The following is a 24,138-nucleotide window of genomic DNA, read 5'->3' as shown; positions in this document are numbered from 1 at the left end:
TTGAGTACTAGAGCACTTCCTCTTCTCTGCAACACTGATGTTACATTGTGTGCTAGCTTTGTGTGCTGCATCAGAGTTACCTATAACAATCATGTTTTGATCCAAGAGAACCTGAACAAATATTATTTGATCCAATAATGACCTGAGCAATGAAAGCAGCAGTTTCCAGAATATGGCCTTTAGAAAAAGGCATGGGAGCCTAAAAATCAGAGTCTAGCTCAAATTTCCCCCAAAGTATCTAGAGAATGACAGAAATCCCAGAACAGTTGGGATTGGAAGGGACTTCTGGAGATCATCTAGCCCAGATCCCCTGCAGAAGCAGGTTCAGCTGCAGCAGGTTGCACAGAATCACATCAGGGTGAATTTTGAGTACCTCCAGAGAAGGAGATTTCACAACCTGTCTGCGCAGCCTCTTCCAGTGCTCTGTCATCCTCACAGTAAAGAAGTTTTTCCTCATATTTAGATGGAAATTCAGTTTGTGACTGTTACCCCTTGTCCTGTTGCTGGCTAGCACTGAAGAGTCTGGGCCCATCCTGCTGACAACTGCACACTGACAAAAATGTCTATTGTACTCAGTGATGAATTTCTTTTATCTAGGTAATGGCCTAATTAATTGCTGAAAATAAAGATCAGTTTTGTGTGCCATTTTTATAAGCTGAAGATCTAAGCTAAGGGATGTCTGGCTTTGAACATCTAAGGATGCTGATTTGCTCAGAGTCTAAGGTGCAGTGAAGTTCAGAAACTCCACCCCACTGTCCTGTAAGAAGATTAATTTTGTTGCAGTTAAAGTCAGATAGATCTTTATTTCTCTGTTTCAGATAGAAAAATCCATGACAGTTTGTTTCTCTGTATAATTTATTTTCTTAACTGTTTTTCCATGATGCTTCTTTAATAACAGGGACCCATGGAGTCAGTCACCCTGACAAAGCACTCTTTCAGTTAGCAGGTGGAAGTTCACAGTTGATTTTATCCCTGCTAGTGTCATCTTTCCTTGTCTTTGTGTCAGTGTTTTTGAATAAAAAAGTCAATTAATTCATCTGCAGCTATGGATTCTTTGCAATGCTGTAAACCTTTAAGTATTTCTAAAGCTCAAACAGTTAAGTGTGCCAGTTTTTCACTTGGCCAGCATCTTCTGTAGGCTGTACTGCTGTTTTCAAGGCAATACTCTTTATAGTCTTAGTAAGAAGCTTCTGCTATATAATTATTTAAATGCGTCCTGTCTTAGATGAATTGACCACAATGGTTCAGCAGACTTTACCATGGAGTGAATTTTTGCTGCTTCATTAATCCATTTTATTTTATCATTTTTTAAAATTTTTTTCACTGAATGATGTATTTGTTTTGCAAATCAACATCATATCTTTTGACAAAAATATTGGCATCTCTGCAAAATTAGGGATCTGTTGAACAATGCTTTGTTAAGTTAGGTATAACTGGATGTTGGAAGCTCAGCTGGCTTCCAAACTATCTGAACACTTCCAGGAAGCCCCATTTTTTGCTTTCACATCACCTCCCCCACCGCACCCCCCCCCATAGCTGTATTGTCTGTTACTGAGGCAATAAACCTCTTCTTAATTTTCTACTAGTCAATTCTTTATCCTTAACTAAGTCATCAAATATCCATGACCTTGTTCTTGGAAAGAGCTGATTTTTACTTCAACACCCTGCTGTAGCAAACTGTCCACAAAACACTCATGAAAGATACTGGATAATTTTCAGGTAATGGGTAAGGCAGAGTGATGGTATGTTTGGAACAACTAGGATGAAGATAATTTTGTTTTCTTATGGATTGTCCCATTTATATGTTCTTTCCTTTCCTTCACCTGGAACAATTTTCTTTGGAGCTGTCTTCCCACTTGAGGTCAGTTACCAAACACAGTCTAGTCCCATAAGAAATGAAGGCTGTGAGTGGCTCAGCTGGAAAACTTCCATTGCAACCAAATTGTTCAAAGATAAAGTCTAAATTTCTTTTTTTTTTAGCAAACACTGATCATTCAGTGTCATTTCACTCTAATCAAGCCCAAGAGATCTATTAACAAGAACCTGAGTTATTCTCACCTTCTGGGGCAGGTTGCAACAGAGGTGAAGGGCTGGATTTTGCCTCAGGCCTCTAGCAGTTGTAGTTGAGGAGCTTTGCTGGAAGTTTTCTTAAAATCTTCAATAGCTCTTCTTCAAAATTAAAAATTCCTTGCTAGTTACAGTAAACGTGGGGACATTTAAAGCCACTGTCCCTTTCCATATGAGTGACCCTGTCTATGCTTTCTGGAATTTTGTGCACATGCTTCTCACCTTTGCACTTAAAGGTTTGACATTATATGTTTCCCCTCAGGCTCAGAAGAAGAGTAAAAAACGGAAAAAGCTCTGTATTTTAAATGTCTCTTGAGCCTCAGCTCACAAACTTAGAAATAATCTTCTGTAAGAGCCACTGTTTACTCTCTCCAGTCACAGAAAATTCCTTGTGACTGAAATGATAAAAAGTGTTTATTTGAATGATTAAACCCCTGACAGTTCTTTCATTCCTTATTAGAAAAGTTTTAGTGTATCCTTTATCTTATTGGAACACACTGCAAGCAAATTATCCTTATTTACCTCCTTTTCTATGGCAACCCCTTCTGGCTTTCCTTTTCAGTCCTTAGAGGGGGAAACCTTCCTTTCCTTTGCTCTCTGCCAGCCTGGGCACTGCTTTGACACTGTTCCCAAGTCCTCCTGATTCATTGTGGCCCCACAGAGAAGTTCTTACAGACTGTTCTTGTAGTCCAGGGGTTTCAGATGCACAAGAGGGGAAAAGTCCTGTTCTGTTTACAGTGAACCATCCCCTGCCTTTGGCACACAGGGTTTAATGATGCAGAGACTGCAGTAAGCAGCACTACAGGACATCAGAGATGTAATCTGCCTTGCTAAAAGCAGTGCTGGTAATTTACAGCTCTCTGTTATGCAGGAAAAAAAAAAAAACAAACAAGGAAAAATTTTTCCTCACATAAGTTTACTCTGCTGTTTTACTAAGGTGCCCTCCAGCCAGGCAGGGGACAGGTCAGGAGTCATCACAACAAGCTGGGCATGAGTGAACTTTCAGCTGGATGATTTGAGAGGAAGGTGCATCTCATGCCTTTGGAGCAGGTAGAAACAGAGTTAGAAAATGAAGTAATGAAAGTGTTTCCTATGGGGCTTGCTCTGAATGGGTGCCATGTGGGAAATCTGTGAGGTGCCACAGAGCCAGCACCCCTATTGAGATCAGGTCTAGCAGAGCTGTCAACTTTCTTTCCCATGCCTGCCCTGTAAATCATGCCCATTTCTAAAGTTTTGGCCACCAGCAATGATCCGCAGTGTCAGTAGAGATTCTAAGTCCATATCTCTAAGAAGCACAATTTTTCAGAAGAAATAAATTGCACCAATTTTTCTCAAATGGCAATGACACCACTTTTATCCAAACTTTTTGTGGACAAGGGCCATTTAATGAGGTCTGAAATCCCATCCTGGACAAAGTCCCTGGCAGCAGACAAGAAGCATGGGTATTTAATGTCTAAAGTTTAGACACTCTGGATCTGCCAGATTGCTGAGGTATTTAATCTTGACTCATTATTGTGAGTGATTTGTGAACATCCTGAAGAATAAAAGTGATTATTTAGTTTTCATTTATTTTCATAACAGTATTTATCATTTATAATAATTAGGACAGCTTCCTGCAATTTGGGAAAACCTCCATGTATTCTTACCGACTTTAATGAATCACCATGGAGCCCATATTGCATTTCAAACACTTGGAGAGAGCTAGTCATTATTCACCTGCCTCCAGATTTCAATCAACAGCTCTGGGAGGCAGAAAAATGAAAGAAAAACTCTTGAAATATAATCAGAGAAATAACTTACTATTGCTTACAGAAATTAAACAAGTTTATAGAAAATGGAATGATTCTGTGAAGGCTTCTCAACAGGAGTAAATTTATTACCAGTTTGATTTGTAATGATTCAGTCAGCAAATAAATAGAAGTAATCCATGGATGATAAAAAATTACTGTTATTTAGAAATATGATTCTGCTATGATGCAAAGACATTCTTGATAGAATGACTTGACTCGTTTGTATTTAAAGTGGGGAAGATAGTTGGAGACCAAGATCTCTTGTATATATAGCTTAGTGATTGCATCAGATGCTAGGAATGGGAAGCTTACTACAAAAGTTTTTGAAAAGAACCTTGCATGCTGAAATAGCACATCAAAGTCTAGAAGCACACATACTCATAGCCCAATGGTACCTCAAACTCCCATATAAAGTCAATTATATCACCCCCAACACCACCAAATCTAACTGATGCTATGTATTAGATTTATTTTCTTCCTTTCTTTTGTATTCCCAGATGGAGGACAGTACATATGGAAATCAAATTCCAGAAATATTCTGAAGCTGGTGCCGTTTTTTATTTGATTCCAAATATTTTTGTATATGAAACTTGAGCTAGAAAAGGTGTGAGTGAAGGTTGCTGGGGTATATTGTACAGTGTGAATAAGTGTTGAATATTTCAAAAAGCCATTATTGTCCTCTGGGCAATCTTTTCAGTGCAGTGTGGGCCTGACTGTACTTGTCTGGAAACTTATATTGCACCAACTTCTGTCAGTAAAATACACAGGTGGCTGATGGCTGTGTGACCTTAAGGGCATATGGAAGAATGAACTTCAAAGCACTTAAATCGACAGAAATTTTGTCTGCACTATTCCTCATCAAAGTTATCCATGCTACTTTTCTGCCCTTTCTTTTCCTATGGAAAATTGCTACCAAACTGTACTGTCTGCCCAGAAACACCCTTTGTCTTGACTCTTGCTGATTAAACAGGTTTTGAAGTGCCAGCCACTTACTGCAGTCATACTGTTGAGTAAGGGTAGTGTGATTAGACAGAGTAAGGCTTTAAACAGCTAAATCTCACAAATCAGCTGGCTCTGTTTTTTCTTTGTTTTTGTGCTAGACCTCACCATTTTAGCAAAACATCACTTCAGGGTTTTTTAGGATGCACCTTTTTCCTTCAGCGAGGGTGTTGATATTTTAATTACAAGGCAGTGTGATCTCTTTTTGCAATGTTTGTGTCTGCTGCAGCATGGCTTCTCTAAGAGCAATCTCATTCAAGGGAAGGATAAGTCTTACTATTTGATAGTCTCTTTTGTGACTGTCAGTTAGGTGTTGATGAACTTTGCCATTAATAACATTTTTGCTTTTAACTCAGAACCCCTCACTACTCAGGATGTGTCAGGCTTCATTTGTTTCTGTCTTTTGAATAATCCACCTCTGAGGCTAATTTATGAAGAGGCAATCCTTGAGGTGGTTCATGAATATTAGTGAAGGACGCCCCTTACAGGTAACTATTATTTGTTACTCCCTTAGCATGAAACGTTAAAGAATTATCAACAGGAATGACAGGGGACTGATTTTGAAATTCCTTAAGACCCACAATGGAGCCAGTGAAATCCTCTGAATCTACAGAGTCAGAGGCTACAGAAGTCAAACCACACAACTGAATCTGCAAATCCCCTTCACCCCCAAATTTGGTGTTTGTATATCTTGAGGGAAGTGTTAGAAGTAATTTTACTGAGAATATGTAGATAAATAGTCAGCCTTCTTCTAGGTTGTCTCTTCAGACTTCTGTAAATGTGTCAGTGCTTATATATATATATATATATATATATGAGACAGATATATATCACCAGTTAAGCTCTCCTGGATGTACTAAGCCACCTCCAAGAGCAGATGAAAGGTCCATGATGTGCTGACAATAGTTTTTTCTCTCTCACTACTATCTGTTAACCTCAGCAACAGATTGACATAGCTGGAGAGGCAACAAAAAGTAAGGATCTGTCTGCACTCCACAGGACAACCTGCTCCCATTACTCTGTAAGGTCTCACAGGAATTAAAGCAGGATTAAAACTTAGTAGAAATTACTCAAAATAACATTGAAAATTTAACAAAGACTTTTCTTTTTTTTTTACTCTTACAAAGAGTACCCTTTTAATCAAAGCTTTTCTATTAGTGTCTAGAATACAATAAAACTGGATTAAGCTTTGTAAGTCTTACGCTGGAGCAGCTTTATAAGCTTTGCATGCTTTTGCATTAATCAGGGAATTTTATTCCCTTTGGTGTAGTGTCAGGTTGTGGGGGATTTTTGTGTGGTTTTTTGCTTTTTTTTAGGGGGGAGGAAGGCAAGGATGTGGAGTCTAGGCAGATTATTACAGAATTAAAACCTGCTTCCCTTTGCAGAGAAGCAGTTCTTCATATTGTGCAGTGAGACAGACAGGAATTTAGCTTGTGGAGGTGGAAATGCAGGTAAACAGGAGCTCAACATTTATGAGCATGCAGGCATTTTTGGATTTCAATCCACATATGCAAAAGTTAGCCACTCTGCAACTAACTTGTTTTGCATCTGAGCAGAGAAGGGTGCTATGATGAAAAAAATCGCTAAATCAGAAGATGCCATGACCACTTAAATTCAGTTTTAAATTAATGTGTATTTTTGGAAGTGTAAGACATGGACACTTCAAATGTAAATCACTGGCACTTAACACAGTTCAGGAGAAACATTTCTGAGCAAATGGTTCTGTTATGTCTCAAAGAGGCTGAAATAAAAAAGTGGGGTTTGTGATTAGCATGTTTCTTACTCATACAATACATAATAAAGACAAATTTCCAGTCTTTGGGGAAAGATACTGATTTTGCAGTATCATTCTAATATTCTGTGGTGTTTGCAAGTCTTCTTATTTACTAAATCTAACTTACTAAATTGGTGTTTTGATTTCATAGTATTCATTATATATTCATTAAAGTATTAATAGAATAGTTTTTAGCATGGTATTAACACATAGTTTTCATCAGGACCTTCTAACAATTTGCCAAATGGGGTGAACAGGACTGAGTTTTTTGAAAGCAATCTGGTACTGCTTTAGTTTGCAAGAAACTCCCCACAAATCTGGAAGCCAATTGTGTTCCAAATACAGAGTTTTTTTATTGCAGCTAATACACTCTGTAACAGAAATATTATTCTTCATTCTCTGGAGCAGTCACATACACCATACCTGAGTCTGTCCCACTGGTATTGGTGCCCAAGGGTACCTCTGATCTTGAAAAATAGCTAAATAACTAGAATGTCACAGTGCTGCTATGGCTTTGGGGCCAGAATATGCATCTGTGGAGCTGTTGTACCTTGCAGTCATTTGCTTTCCTGAGCCTTTTCACTGTTCTCATCATGTAAAGTCGCCTTAAGTGGCTTAAAATGTACTTGGTATTGGGATACATTTTGGGCTTCTTCCAAATGTGCAAAAGTACAACTCCTAGTTCTTAAGCCTGGCAGAAGTCTGGCTACTTGAAACTGGCAGAGCAGTACAAAATGCTTTTAATGTCAGTGAGAGCCAAGTTGAACAATTTTTTTTTCCATTAACTCTCTGGGCACAGACTAAGACATAATGTGTTTATTTTTAAGTCAGAGAATGCTCATGGGAATTGTTAAATAATTTCTTTAAATTGTGGTATAAACAAAATATCTTTTGTTATAATGCTTCAAGCAATGGCTGTTTCCAGGGAAATTACCTTAATTAAGCTATTCCCCTTATTTCTCTCATTATTCATACATTTCTGTTATTATTCACATTGTGGATTTGCTGGCAGCAGAGCAGTTGTACACAGCTGATTTGTGGCCTTTTGCAGAGGGGATTGATTTATCTGTTTTATTCCGTTCCTTAAATTGCAGTTAAGCAATAAACTAGGCAGAAAGTAGCTAATATACATAAACATTTAAAGATGTCAGCTCATGATGGAAATTACAGCAAAGAACTGAAATAATAAAGACTTTCTTATGTCCCAAGGATGGGTTAACTTGGATAGGGGAATGGGATAATATCCATGTAGGCATCTCCTGCACTGTAAAGCTTTTCCTTAGCTAAACTATCAGCCATTCATCTGTATTTTCACCCCACCCCAAAGAGTGCAACACACACTTTCAGTTTGGTGTAATGAATACAGTCTGACAAGCTCCCACATACTCCCACTATCACTTCAGGTACTTTTAATATCTCAGATCTCTTGGCCAGTTGGCCTCAATTGCAGAGATTGTTCCTTGGTCTTCTCTTTCCTTTGTGTAGACATGTACAAGGATAATCCAGATGCAGGTGGTCCTGAGTTATAGACATTTCCTGGGAAGTAAGAAGAATGCTGTCCACAGTTAAATGATGTAGATAACTTTTAAGCATATTTTGTTGTCATTATAAAACACAGTGATAAAACACTTCTCAGGTTTCTCATCTACAATAAAAATTGCAATTTTTGCATGTCAGTATTAGTTGGGCAGCAAGATAATATTGCTGGTGTGATGGCCTGATCTGGGAATGAGGCTGAGGAGCATGGTGGTGCTGGTGGTGGTGGTGGTGGGGAGCTCTCTGCTGAAGGTGAGGCTCACCTTGCAGAGGACTGCAGACTCCACATGGCCACGCAGTCATGTACAGACTCACACTCCTGGAGAGCAGCTCAAATCCAGGTATCTTGTAGCACACAGTAAACAAAACCAAAGCAATCCTCCATAGCTGAGTATGACCTAAGATGACACTTCCAGACAGGCTGCTGGAGTAGTGCCAGCTTTGTGAGACTGGGCCATTTGGTGCTTCCAAAGCATGTCAAACTGTACCAAAATACCCAGGCACTTCACCATGTGCAGTAAGAATAAGAAATAAAACAAGCTGTGGTGTCTAGAAGCTGGTATGTCCCAGATATGTAAAGCTAACAGAAGGAAAATTGTAACTATTGACATAAGAGACATGGTAACTGCCTTTGGGCACAGGGTGAATGCAGATTGCAATTTCACTGAGTGATTTTGTGCTGGTTGATCCCAACTGATGTGCTGAACCAAAAGTATCGCTGTCTGAACAGGAGTGGGTTGGCTGCAAATTACACAAAAACAGAAGTAACAACCAAACATCTTGTAACGTATGTATTCCTCAGAAGTGACATAGTGGCATAGTTTTATCGAAACTCTTTCTTGATGCTTCCATATAAGATTTTTTTTTCAATTTTTTACAGTGCAATTAATCATCATCTGTATTAGCAAGTGATATCTGCACTGGACAGTATTTCTGCTTTGTAAGGTCCCTTTCTGTGAAGATATCAGAGCTTTTACAAACTGGATTCCAAACCTTTTTCAATTGGATTGCTCTAAATCACAATCCACACTAGTGGTTAGTGATGCTCTGGTGTTGTAAACTGATATAACCTGATGCCTGCTTAGCAGCCAGAATATGGTGGGGAAAAGCAAGCACAATCACTGTTTTCACTGAATGTATTTTAGAATCACTCTGGAAGTACCAGAGCAACCCTGAGTAGCTGAAAGGCAGGTGGCTGGGGGTGAGAAAGGCTCAAGAGTTACCAGTCCTCAGCTGGGAGAAGGTTTCTGTCACCTGCTGCCTGCTTTGCCACCTCCCTCCCTCAGCTTCCCAGCTGCTCTCAGAGCTTGCAAAGTCATTTCAATCCATTTGGTTCAGTTACATATATATATATATATTATATATATATATATATATATATATATATATATCTTAACTCTCCTACATGTGTGGTCCTCAGTGGTTCCCTCTGTACTTGTGCACTCCTGCTACCAAAATGAACCTTATTGCTCCCTTCAGCTTCTTGTTCCTGTATGACCCAAGATGCTGGAATAATTTGGGTAGTAATATTCATGGAAAAATTACACTTGTGCCTCACAAATATGTGGACTACCTTATTGAAATGGAAGCAATTAGTCCACAGTAACAGAGCTAAATGTTCAGAGATGAGAACTCTTCAGCCAGGTCCTCGGGATAAAAGGAAATGTATCCATCATTCTGCATATTTTTTGCAACTGAAGAGGAAAATTTTCACTTCTATTTTCTCACTGGTGTCACTTTAGTGTCAGATAATTATTCTGGACTGCTTTTCATGATAGATTCAGAAAAAAAATGGATTTCCACAGGCAGAATATCTCAAATTTATTAAGTATCTGGCTTTTCCAGTGATTTAATATATTTATGGTGTATAGACATTTACATACTCTTGCAGATATAGGTACACTCACATATATTCACACATATTGACAGATATAAAGGTCTAGTTGTATAAGTGGATACATATAAATATAAAATAAAATATCCTGTTCAGTTCTGTTGTCCGTAAAATATTGATGACTTCTTTCTCCTTTCAAATATCAGGAAAAGACTTATTTTTTTTTCTATTGGCAGTATTAGCCAATTAGTTAATTCTGGATCCTTTTTCCTCCAGGTATTTTGTATCATCTCCTTAGAGTGAGTAATTAAATTCCAATATAATTAAAATTTTAAAAATTCAAATTACTGCAAATTAAAGAAAATAATAAATAATTTAGACTTGAGGGTGACACCAGGTAACATGAAATAGCAAAATACCAGGATGCCTCAGTCCTCTCCCAGTTTATCTTCCTTTACACCTGCTTTTCACAGACTTTTCTCTCATCAGTGAAGTGGTACCCATATTGTTTGTGCTTATGTAGCCCAGCAGAAGATTTTTGTAGTCTCAGCCTCCTTGCTGCAAATCATTTTGAAGGTTTGCTTCAGTGACTTGAATTACTGCACTGATTATTCAATGCAGAGAAAAAAAACCCCAAACCAAATAAAACCCCCAAGAAAACCCCACTGGAAGAATGGATAAGGCAAATAATTTGCTTTTTTGGAACAGTAGACTCTGACATAAAAAAAAGTGTCCTGTAATAAAGACCCTATAAATTGGACAAGTTTGTTTTCTTCCCCTGAGTTAAGCCTTTAAGTTATTAATTGTGGGGTTTCAACTTTTTTTTTTTTTTGACAGTTTCAGTGCTGACTTCATTTCCAGATTGCAGCAGGCACATAGAGATGGCACTCAGTGGCTCTGCTTGCTACATCCTGTTTGCACATCTTGTCAAAATCAGGAGCAGCAGGCAATTTCTGGCTCAGAGAAGGAGAGTTTTCCACTGCACTGAGGAGCCCTCTGCCCCAGCACATGGAGAAACAGAGGCTGGGACAGGCACATGGACTGTTCTGATTTGCACCCAGGGAAAAAGCAGGAGCCTGTGTCAGCAGAGATCATGGGTGGGCATTAGGAAAAGGTTCTTCACCCAGAGAGTGGCTGGGCACTGGAACTGGTGCTGGAGTTGGTGCACAGCCTGCCAGGGTTCACAAAGTGCTTGGGCAACACTTGGGCATGTGAAGAGATTCCTGGGGGTGTCCTGTGCAGGGCCAGGAATTTGCTGATTCATGTGAGTCCCATCTGGGTCAGGATTTTTTATGATTCTATCAGTTTTTGACAATATCCCACATAAAAGTTTGATAAATCTAAAACTAGATAAATAATCCCAGATATGTAGATATTTCTTCACTTTGCTGGTGTTTTTGGTTTTGGTTTATTTGTGTTTTGAAAAAACTTTTATATTTAATGACAAGAATAAAGTGATATTTGGTAATATTTATATGATTTGTATATAACTTGAGTTATATACAAGTATTATTTTTGAAGCCCACCAGAGCACTGAGATCTTCTAGTGAGACAAACTCATTATTCAGATTATTTCCATCCCAGCTGGAACTGCTGATACTAATTTAAAGTAGCCCACAGAATAACTTCTTTTCTTAAGAGTAAGACTATCTGTAGACATTTTTAGTTGCAATGAATGATTAAAAAAACCTAGATGGAAAAATATGTAGGTTACAATTTGACAATGGTGAGTGATTTTATCATGAATTCACACCTAGTGTGTGATAGCTGTTGTAGTTCAGAGGAAATGAAATTGCTTGTACAAGGATCATTATTGCATAAATGCAATGAGATGTATCTGAAGAATAAGTTCTAAACAAAATTGCCTGTACATTTTCATATCAGACCAGGCAGAGCAGCTTCTAAGGCAAATCATACTGTTTGTTTTATTCCTAGTCATCTGTAGCCCTGATGACAAGTCTGCTGTAGTAGTGTGTATTCAGCAGTACGTTAGATAGGTGACAGCAAATATCTGGTGACAAGTTGGCAATTAAAGTGTGTGCTGCCTTTAGGCATTTGCTATGAAAGGTGGTTTTGACTTTTCTTCCTTTGAAATATATCATGCAATGTCTGATGAAAAGGACATATGTTATGATTTAAAAGCATTGGTGACATACCGATCAAAGAAAGAGGTTATATTTTAAATAAATAGTTGTGTTTTCAATCTTTTCTGGGAACCCTGAATTTTGATGTTAAAACTGCAATTATTTAATTCACAAGATGATTCATGTTTCATTATTTGAACAGAGCAACTCATCTCCCTTTAAATTGCTCCTAAGTTGAAAAAATCCCAAAACACCACCCCACCACCCAACTCTGACTGGCTGAGTGGACTGCTTAGGTCTGTATGAATGACCTGGTAGGTTTGAATACTTCATAGTCCAGACATGTTCAGCTGCAGCGCTGAATGCTTTGGAGAAGCAGGTCTGATAAACCCAGTGGCCAGATAATCTGTTAGGAAAAGTTCATCAGGCAGTTAGCACTTGCCATATGTCCTCAAGCATAAAGAAAAATGTCCTCTATGAATGTGTCTTATCAATCAATTGCAGGTGTTCTTGTTATGTGGAACTGACTCTTCTGAGAATAGCTGCTCTCTTGTTCTCAGCATTATCATCTGACAGTGAATTTCAGGTGCTGCATGCTCTGTGAGAAGTATTTCCCTTTAGCCTTTCCATTTCATTTCATGTTGCCTTGTTCCTCTTCTGAGAAAGGGCAAACGAGAGTCCTTTGAATTACCTTCTCTGGATCATTCATTACAATAGGCAGAGGTGATAGAGCTTCTGATGATTAAGTTTGGTATTCCTATTTTACTTCCTATTACAATACCCTGTTTTGGGTTGCTTTTAACTTTGTCAGACATGAATGCTTCAGGCTGTAAATGTCACTGCTACGTGCCCACCCTAAGATGAACATTTTTCAGAGGTTTCAGGCAAAGTAAGTCAGCCACTTTTAACAAGAAAGAAAACAACTATGAAAAAAAAACATAAAAAAAAGAGAAGCTGTTTTTTTCAGTATTACGAAAAGCACTATGATGCAATTTTGATTATTCAGCTATAATCCAGGCCCTATGGGTCTTGGGAGCTGTGTCTTAATGATCTCTTCTCCTTTGAATATTCACTCTGTAACAGCTGCTCTGTGCAGCCTGTTGTCCCAGTCCCTGTGTCTCCTTTCCTGTGAAGCAACAAAGGCATTCATCCCCTTTCGGGTCCCAGATCAGCCTGGGCTGAGTCAAGGATGGGAAACATCAGTGTGGGTACACTGAGGCTGAAAGGGAGAGTAGGGAAAAGAAAGCCAGGTCAGGAAGAAGTGGTGGCTATGTGAGGAGATGGGGCACTGGGAGGAGTCAGACTCCCCCCACAGCATCAGACAGGGCTGAAGAGCTCAGCTGCACCCATCTTGAGCTTCAAACCAGCAGGTGTGAGGTGATGGCCAGGGTGTCCCAGCCAGGCTGTGGTGACACATGCAGGGCAGCAGCCAGTCCAGAAGCTGCAGCTGAGGTGCTGCAGTGAATCCAACCCCAGCATCCAGCCCATGATGGGAACAATACCCTGTGAAAAAATGGAATGGAAAGTGCTTCAGAACAAAGGAATGCTTGAGTTCAGCTTGTCACTGCAGTGGGATTACATCTCTCTTGAGCACTCTATTTTGAAGTCTTCAATTGTATGATTACTTATCATTTTGGCTAAATGTCACCTACTCAGTCAAAACACAGAATTAAACTTCTTAAGGGATAAGTATCAGACATGTAGTAGAGAAGATGGCTCTTTGTAAGATCTCAGCCCCATTTATTAAAGATGGTTGGAGGAGTTGCATGAACCTCTTGGAGGAAAAAAGAATGGCCAGGTGATGCTGTGGAGGATCAGCTACAAGTATTGCCTCTGCCACCATGTTCCTGTGCAAGGGCATTCAAGGCTTACTGTGAGCTTTTCACATGTGGACAAAATGTTCCTCATTTTCTGTGATATGTGATATGAAACTCTGGGATCAGGTCCATCAAAGGACTGAACACTCAGATTTGTTGTTTGAATTAGAATTTGCTATAGAAGGCTTTGAAAAAGTGAGATTGAAAGTGTCTCTTCTTGGGTACTCAAAATTAATGCATGTTTTTAACTCTAATAGCTGTGTCTCAGATCCCCCTTTGCAAAGTGGATCCCCACTCATTTGCTGGGTATATAAAAATACAAGTCATTAACAGATCTCACATAATATAGGCATCACGGGAAGAAGCAAATAGTTCTGTCTCCAGTGTGTGGTTTCAGTAGCCTGCAGGAGGTAAAATATGGAGACAAAAATGAGAAAAATACAACAATAAAGAGCTACTAAATATGTACTAAAAAACATAAGGTGCCTAGGGAAAAACAGTTTCATGTAATTACCAATGGTGTTTATGTCTACACTGGGATTGGTCCTGTAAAAGCAGTCAAACAAATGCTCCTCCATTGCCTCTCCAAAAATAAGAGGCTCAGTCTCCACAGTTTGTCCTTACCTGGAATTTCCACCACTGTGATTTTAATGACCCAGTCTTGAATGACCCCTGCTCCTGACCTACCTGTTGAAACAGATTCACTGAGGTGAATATTCCAGAAAAAACAGCACTGCTCATTTATAGTCTCAATTAGCTCACAGTGGCATTGAAGCTCCCCAAGCTTCTTTCTGTTCTGGTCCTTCTCCTGTGAAATACATCTTCTCTTAAACTTTAAAAACTGTGACCAGACAGACAAATTTTCACATAGATTTTTTTCTCCATCAAAATACCAAGACAAATACCTGAATACTTGGCTTTGAAAAGTTTAAGGGAGAGGAGTGGTGGGGGAGGGAAGTCCATTTAAGCATTCTCTTCCAGTTCAACTCCAAATTAGGCATTTGCATTAAAAATCTGGAGTAAAAAGATTTTTTTCAGGCCTTTTACTGTTCTGGTTTTGTCAGGAAAGGGGAATGGTCCTCAGTAAAAAAAAATCCCAACATAAAGTTATCCTCTATAAACAAGTTTCAGAATAGGAAATGGACACAGTACTGGCTGGATTTTTCAGCACAACATGGAAAATATGGCACATTTTGGCAGCAATATCTGGTGGCTTTAGAGCCACTGTGACACCAAAGGGCTTCTGAGACAGGTCCAAGGCTCCAGGGCTGTGAGGTCTGAACAGTCTTACCCACCTCTGGGACAGGATCACTTGCAAGCACCGTGCATGATAGATAAGACATGTAGTTTCTGGGAAGTCAAAATGTGCACAATGCCAAGCTGCTAACAAAATCTGTTGCTCACATTAAATAGAGGCAGTGCCTGCCTTTTTCCATCCAAGACTGGGCAGCTGTCGATTCAAAATTTCTTGGTTCAAATTTTTTCCAGAAGAATGGCATGGATGGGGTTCTCCAGCTGAATTGATGAAAAGTCTGACTGCCTCTAGGCAGTAGAGAGAAAAACAACAGAGTGAAATTAGTCTGACTTACTTCAGGTGTCTGTGTTGAGATGCAATGATTCATGTCCTAGAAATTCCTGCTTCTCCACTGATTGCAAAGGCAGGCAAGGAACCCACCTCAGGTCAAGGAAGCTGCACACACCTAGATTTAGTGAGATGAAACTCACCATGGAAGATGTTGTGCTTCCTCCCTCTGACAGGTAAACAGGAAACACAGGTGCTAGACTGCATTATACAGGGAGTGAGTGTGTTCCTTACAGTACCCAGTTAGTCCCCATGGCAGAGCTAGGAAGATGAGGGACTCCCCACAAATGTGGGCAGATGCATTGTTTCTAAAGCTGAGCCAGGCTCAGGAAACACAGGGAAGTAATTAGGAATGGCCTCTGTGCAAAGAGTGTGAGAAAAGACACTTTGCCTGGTCATAAACTCTTTTGGTTGGGAGCGACCTCTGGCCCCACCTGAACTTCCTGTACTGTATCTAAAAATAATGTGTCACATTCTATAAGCAATCACACAGCAAAGTGTGTGCTATTCAGAATGTCATCATTATGATTTTCAGTCACAAAGACATTGTTCCTTAGCTTGATGAAGGACTCCCTTTTGGAGTGGCTTAATGCAGACTAAGTAGTAGTTTTGAGGAGAAAATCAGGAAGTGAATAGTAATTGCACTTGTCTGTTCATGATTAAAAAGGATATATTAAAAATCATACAATGCTTAAAAGGTCATCTAAGAGGGTATTAATTTTAGTGGTGTGAATTATATAAGTCCAGAGAAACCTATTCTAAATTATCAATAGTAAGTAAAACCTATTTCTGGTAAATAAACCAATTTCTATTTTGAAAAACATATTTTCTGCACCATTTAAGACAGCAGGAGCCCAATAGAATCATTAATTTGAATGAACAACTTTCACAGTGTCAATTCAGAGGTTCTGAATGACAATAAACAGATTTATAAACAATGTCCTATCCATATGTAAAAGTGGTAAAGGACTATTACATCTGAAGCAATGTTCTCTTTAAGTGAATGGGGCATTCTGTGCCCTTAAACTAGCAATGTTTTTAAGAGTTGCAATGCCTGAGACTAGAGGAGCTCTGGTATTCTGTGAAAGTCTTCCAGTCAGCACAGAAGACAGAGGCTTCATGGGGCATGGCTGGGGCTATTGCATTAGGCTCTGGTATGTTTTTTAACCTGAGACATTTATAGGAACAGGATTCTGAGCCCTGAGTACCTTAGCTGGGCCATAGACCATAAAAGGTGAGAGCAGGGCAAGTGTCAGAGGAAGCTGGGAAAACTCTATATGTGCTTTTAGCAAGTAAAAAGATCCTTGGGATAAGATCAATGGTTAGAAATACGGACATCAAAGGAATAGGAAGTTCAATAATTTTAAAATCACAGGAATCAAGGAAATGATGGCATTAGCAACAAGCTCAGAGACCATCCAAAATGCATTTTTTAAATAAATGTGAAGACCCTACAACCCCCCCCCCCCCGCAAAAAATAAGATAAAATTGTGATTTCTAATGCAAATGGTGAAAAAAGATTTTACAAGGATGAGAAGGGAAGGAGCCTGGTGGAGTGGGTCTGAATGCATCAATCAAGTGACTAAATGACCAGAATATGAATTTTGGGCTTTCCAAGAGCTATTGATACAGACTCTGACTAGAGTGTGTGCAGGGAATCCATTGCAGAGCCAGCCCAGCAGCCTCAGCAGACTCCCAAACCCACCTGGAACATGCTGAACTCCTCGGACATTACCCTGTGCTACTGCAGGCATAAAATCTGACCTTTGCCCCAGGAACTATGAAAGGAGGACACCAGAAGATAATGTATAACAGGGGTATTACAGCTTGATAATAAAGTGTGCTACTCTGTTTAAGAGACAGTTGAGTCACAGCAGAGGAAAAAAGGAATTCAAAAACCAAACTGAGTCATACTGGGAGGGAGATGGTAGAATGAAGGGCTAAAAAATGCCAAAATGAGAAAATAAAGAAACATGTTTCTGAACACAAACTGAAGGAAAAATAAACAGCTCATTTTCCAAATTCTCCTGTGCATCCATTACAGATCTGCCACCAGCACTGCTCAGACAAAGCAGCTCTTTCAAGTCTTCTGGGCATCCATGCATGCTACTGAGCTCTGCTGTTCTTCAGGACAGACAAATTATGGTACTGGCTGAATCTAACACCTCCTTTTCCCTGTGGCAACTTTGAGAACTATGTGAAATGATAGTGAGGTAATAGAACTGTCTGTTCTACCCAACACTGCAGCAGTATCACATTTAAATACATGCTCCTGTGAAATACAATAACATTAAATTCAAAAGTTGGCCTACACTGACTATTTATTATTTTCTTTTCTGTATTCATCATTTTTAAAAGGTAGGAGTGAAGCGAGGTTGATGCAAAGAGAAACATTTAAACTTTAGCCTTACTACTGCTATGAGATAGAATTACCTGTGTTTTGACATAGGGAATTAGGCTAGAGGACACATCTATACTGTTATAGCTAATGGCATTAGAAATGCTTTGTAGATAATTTTATATGGATATATAGTCACACCCCCACAGAGCCATGCCTCACTTGAATATTGGCAAAGTTCAAACATAAATTTTGTGTCTAAGATTGACAGACTCTAAAAGCAAACATATCTTGGGATTTAGTTTTCGTATGAACTGAAGGACTGGAATTACATGTGTGGAATGCTGATTAAAATGACAAATTGAAAGAAAAAAAATCATGGCAACCAATGTGTGCAATGTAACAGCAATGAAATGCACCAATAAGCAAAATCACCCTGATGTATTGGGAGAGATGTAACTAAATACATTAAAGGGAATGGGTGAAGATATGATTGTGTGATAACTCACACGAAAAGTGGAGCTTATGAGCAGAAGAAATATGTTCTCTCTCCCAAGGATGTGATCATCCAGCACTTACACAGACCAAATCAAAACTGACACGGTTAAAAAATATTTGCGTAGATAACAAAATGCATGACTGTATCATTTAATATTTGCCTTTGCTTTGTAGGTTGATTTTATTACTTATAATAAAATGTCATGTTTTATAAATCTCAGTCTATTTGCTGTTCTGCTTCTTATTCCTTATCCTCTCTACTTTTGAACAAAGCCCTTGAACAAATTGAAGTAGGGCTATCAGTCAGGGGAAGGGAGGCCTCTTCTAAGCTGGTAACCTTCGTTAGTGGCCAATTGATCCAAACAGGCAACAAATTCACAACTGTACATGCAGCACATAAGCATTAGGCATTGGAGAAATTCCAAATTTTTTCCTAATGTTTTCCATTTAAAAGTGTAAATATTCATCTCAGTGGAGACCATTGATTTTACACTCACACAAGGAGCAAAGTGATCAGTGGTCAGATTACAGCCCTCAAGTGAGGTTTGTGTTGTGATTTGTGGCAGTGGCTGAGTGGAGGGTGTGAAAGGGGCTGGAAAGGGAATGGTACAAGGGCACCAACAAGGATGATGGGTGCTTTCCTTCTGGGACACTGCTCTTCTTCCCTGGTAGCTAAATCAGTCAGACACCTTAGGACTTGTGAGAAATCTTTAATTGCTGCTTGATCAGCTGCAATAAGAGAGATTAATCCAGCTTTCAGTGAATTTAATGATGGCAAGATTTCCGTGGGCAGCAAATCATGTTATCCTGCTCTGGAGTCAGCTCTGCTGCATTGGAAAGGTGCTGCAAGAGCAGTCCCTCAAATCTAATGGAAAGCTGTGTCAGATTTATGTGAGGGTCCCTGAAATAATGCTCTTTCCTGGCTGAGGAAGTCCATTATCAAGAAATAAATCCCAGGAGTGTTTTATGCTATATCATGATACACTTAATTCAGCTCTGAACTACTCAGAGTCAGATCAATAGGACAAAATATAAAAAACTGCTATCCTAGATGGGTTAAATAAACATACTCTCTTTCCCAGCTGCTGCTGGAAAGATGATTCCAGATTATGTCAACAAAAAATGCCCTTAATAACTGATGGATCCACATGTGTGTCCAGATGCTCATCACTGCTTGTGATAGCTAGTTACCCATCCCTGTCATATGGCTTTTTGGATCATCCTCTGGCTTTATTCTGGGCTCCCCTAGGATTAAAAATACTCAGCTAAAAGAATAAGTTAGCTCATGCCTTTGATATTTAGCCTTCTTTGTGAACCCTCTTATTTTTTTGTGAGACCATGTACAGAGAAAGAAAAAAGGAAGAAATCTGGGAACGTGGGAGTGATATGTGCAAAGAACAAGAAAACAGGAAGAGCTATTTTACAAAGGGCTGAAAGACAGGCCATAGAGAAGGCATGAAGCACACCAAGGTTAAAAACAAACAAGCAGAGACAGAATGAAACAGGAACAGGACAGCAGAGTCAGGATTACTTGAGTAAACCATGAGAAGAATAGAAAGTGTCCACAGTTTTCAGAAGTGATTGTTTGCTATGCAGTCCTTCTGCCTGCACTGCTGTGCTCCTGCCTAGGAAGCAGCTTTTTTCATTGACCTCTTCTGAGGGGCCTCATCCATACTTCCAGCACATTTCTTGCTTGTGCAGGAGCTTAGCATGGCCACTGAAACCTCAACCCATTCTATGGAGCATCCCTGATTATCAGAAAAATAAAATTATTTAAGTTGGAAAATACCTCTAAGATCATTGAGTCCAATCATTAACCCAGCACTGCCAACCCACCACTAAACCATGTCCCCAAGTGCCACATCCACATGTCTTTTGAACACCTCCAGGTATGGTGTCTGCACCACCTCCCTGGGCAGCTATTCCAATACCTGATGACCCTTTCAGTGAAGAAATGTTTTCTAATATCTAATCTAAACCTCTCCTGGCACAGCTTCAATCTGTTCTTCTTGTCCTGTCTCTTGTTACTTGGGAGGAGAGACCGATCCCCACCTGGCTAGAGCCTCCTTTCAGGCAGCTGTAGAGAGTGATGGGGTCTGCCCCAGCCTCCTCTCCAGCTGCTCCTCATCAGGCTTGAGCTCCTGTCCCTTCAACAGCTCTGTTCCCTCCCTTTCTCCCTCAGTTCCTCATAGGATTCAGTCTCCAGACCCTTCACCAGCTCTGCTGCCCTTCTCTGGACATGCTCCAGCCCCTCAATGTCCTTCTTGTCATGAAGGGCTCAGAACTGAACAAAGGTCTTGTGCAGCCTCACCAGTGGGACAATCACTGCCCTGCTCCATTTCTGACACAGGCCACGATGTCATTGGCCTTCTCAGCCACAGGGGCACACCCTGGCTCAGCTTCTGCCACTGTCAACCAGCACCCCATGCCCTTTTCTCCAAGGCAGCTTTCCAGACATTCTTCCCCAAGGCTTGACTGTTTCCTGGGGTTGTTGTGACCCCAGCACTTTGTGTTTGAGCCTGACAGAACTGACTCATTGATCCAGCCTGTTCAGATCTCTCTACAGTGCCTTTCTGCCCTCAAGCAGATCTACTTGGTGTTGTCTGCAAATTGACACTGTTGGCAAATTGACCCCATATTGACAGCTGGATGAAACTCCATGCACCACTCCCAGGGGCCATCAGCCAATTTTTTACCCAGCAAACAGCGCTCACTGATCCAAGCCATGAGCAGCCAGTTTCTCCTGGAGGATGCTGTGGGAAATGAAGTCACAGGTTTTACTGGAGTACAGACAGACACATCCACAGTGTTTGCCTCACCCACTAAGCAGGTCACTGGGTTACTGGAGGAGATCAGGTTGGTCAAGCAGGACCTTCCTAAACCTGTGCTGGCTGGGGCTGGCCCCTGGTTGTCCTGTACCATCTGATGGCACACCACAATGAGCTGCTCCATGACCTTCCCCAGCACCAGGGTCAGACTGACAGGCCTGTGGCTCTCTAGGTTCTCCTTCCATCCCTTCTTGTAAATGGGCATCCCATTCACTCCCCTCCAGCCCCCTGGTACCTCCCCAGGTGTCCAGGGCTGCTGGTAGATGGTGGTGGAAGGTGGCTCAGTGAGCACTTGCACCAGCTCCCTCAGGAGTGCCACCCGGATCCCTTCCAGCCCCACAGACCCATTTGTATCTAAGTGATGTAGCAGGTCACCAACCATTTTCTCTTGGGGACTTCTGCTCTTCTTCCCTGTCTCCAGCTCAGGGGTCTGGGTACCCAGGGAGCAACTGGTCTTACTGTTAAACACTGAGGCAAAGAAGGCTTGAATTACTTCTGCCTTTTCCTTTTCCTTTGTCACTGCGTTTGTTCCTGCATTCAATAAAGGATGGAGATTTTTCTTTCCTCCTTTGCTTGTTAATACATTTATAGCAATATTTTTATTGTCCTTTACAGCAATAACCAGATTTTGTTCTAATTGGGCCTTGGCTTTTCTGACCTTTTCCCAGCATAACCTTACAATATCCTTAGAAATACATTTTTTTTTTAATTCCTCCTTTATATATTGTACTTATTAACAGAAAGCCTGGGGATTAGTGTGCTGTGCATAATTTCCAGATTGCATTTATCTAATTATTCCTTTCCCCCCTCCCTTTACAGATTTTATGCAATTTTTTTTAATCAATGTTTATTTGCAGAGTTTACTAAGTGACAGATAGTATGAAATACTGCTTTAGGACAGATTAATACATATCAGCTTCTTATGAAGCCTAGGTGATAAATGACACTCTGCATAAGTGAAAGATGGGCTGACAAATCTCAGAATGATAGCATGTCTCTTTAATGTCTTTGCCACAGCCTGCTCACACATCCTTCTTTGAACACAGCTTGGGATCAGACTCTCTATTTTTCTTTTCAAGTTGAAGCTGGAGATCCATTGAGGTGATATATATTCTGCTTACATGAAAAAGCATTTGTGATTATGATGCATTCAGCTGGGGTCTGTTTCTGCAACACCAAGGATATTCTCTCTTCCGTGAAGTCTTATTTGCAAGTTAACTAGTAACAAAGTGAAGTCTTGATGCAGTCTGGGTACTGTAATAGCATTCTTTCTTGTGCCACTTAAAAAATACGTATTCAAACCCATGGAAACAATATAATTTAAAGTAATCTTTCTGGGATGACCTGAAAGGAATGAGTTGCAAAAGAAATTCAGTAGTTTCAGACAATCAAGAGTTGACTGGGTTCATTTTAAAGCTCAGGAGGGGTATTTGCTAAATGGAAGAGAGATTTGGTACAATGCCTGCAAAACAGGACAGTGTGAGGGGACATTTCTGCCATTTGCATTCCTGGTTCTGTCTCACAGACAACGTGAGCAGCAATCTCATCCATCAGCAGGGCTGGAAGGTCTGGAAGCTCTCTCACACCAGGTGCCCTGGATGGCTCCAGAAACCAGAGCCCACCATCCCCTCCAGAGGACAGGGCACTGAGCAGCAGGTGTCACCCTCAAGAGGTTAGAGCCCACCAGCTGTGCCCCATGGATTTGGAGACCTCTTTGACATGAATCTGGCCTGATCAGAGGACTGTGAAAAGCTTGGAGAATGCTGCTCTTCATCATTGCCACATGGCTTTATTCATTTTAGGAGAACAGGCCCTGTTCTCAGGCCCAATTTAAAAGTCAGGCTCTTCTTAACACATATCATCTGTATTCAGGTTTCCTTCATCAAGAAATTAGGGAAACATGGAGAAAATAGACTGTTCATATTTCTGTGTATTCCAGCAGAGCTGTTAAAGCTACCATGCAAAATAAATCTGTGTATATGGTAAGGAAAAAAATAATCTTTATCTCTTGTTTTAGGAGATCTCTAGGTCTAGGTTTGCTGTCTTGGCAAGTATCTAGTGACTGCCAGGTCTATACACCATATCCAAAAATCCCTCTTTTGTCCCTTGAGAAGACAGAGATTAGCACAAAGGGTTTTCAAAGACAGATTTCTGGAAAATATCAGTAATGGCCCTTGGATCAATGGGCTTTTGTCTCTTATTTGAGTTCCAATCAGGTGCTAATAAATGGCAATAGATCAGGGCATACATTTTACCTTTAATTTAATGAACAATATGTGTGATGGTGAGAACAGAGTCTGTGGATCTTAACAAAGCATTTAGCATGAATAAAAAGTTTTACTAAATCCTTGAGGGTGGGATTAAGGATTTTACCTGTACTAACCAGTGAACTGTCCAAATCACTGCACACCACTCTTTTCATGGTAAGAAAAGTCCCTTGGAGATCTGCTACAGGAGAAAAGGTGAATAAAACCAGCAATTGCAGCATGGGAAAAGCCACCAAAGATTTGTGGAGAGGGCTTTTTCTTTACATGGTGTGGGTAAAAAAAGGATCGCTGCACAGAGCCAAAAAAATAGCCTGTACCAGTCCCAATCTTCTTGATTTGATCCAGTTCTGTCACAAGCTGCCAATAGCAGCAAATTCTGATTTGGATTTTCTGAATATTTGACCCCAGGATGAATGAATGTATTAATTCAGCAAGAAAACAAGTCTCACTCATCTGGTCAAACTGGCCAACTAGAGAAACTCATTTCCCTGTGCAAACCTGAATCTGGGCTGTCAGAAGCTTCTCTGACTGTATCTTGGGCTCCTTGGAAAGAGGTTTAATCTTATTTTTCCTAATGCTCAGTGAGTGGGAAGAGAGAATTGTTTTTGCAATGTCACAATGTCCCATCCAAATGTGCTAAGCACAGATCATTTAGTGCAGCGGGTGAAAACAGATGCAGGAACAGTGCATAATTTATCTTTCTTCAATACATGACTGCAAGGGT

Source organism: Serinus canaria, chromosome 1 (assembly GCF_022539315.1).
Source record: "Serinus canaria isolate serCan28SL12 chromosome 1, serCan2020, whole genome shotgun sequence".
Taxonomy (NCBI): domain Eukaryota; kingdom Metazoa; phylum Chordata; class Aves; order Passeriformes; family Fringillidae; genus Serinus; species Serinus canaria.
Note: the sequence above shows the minus strand (reverse complement) of the source record.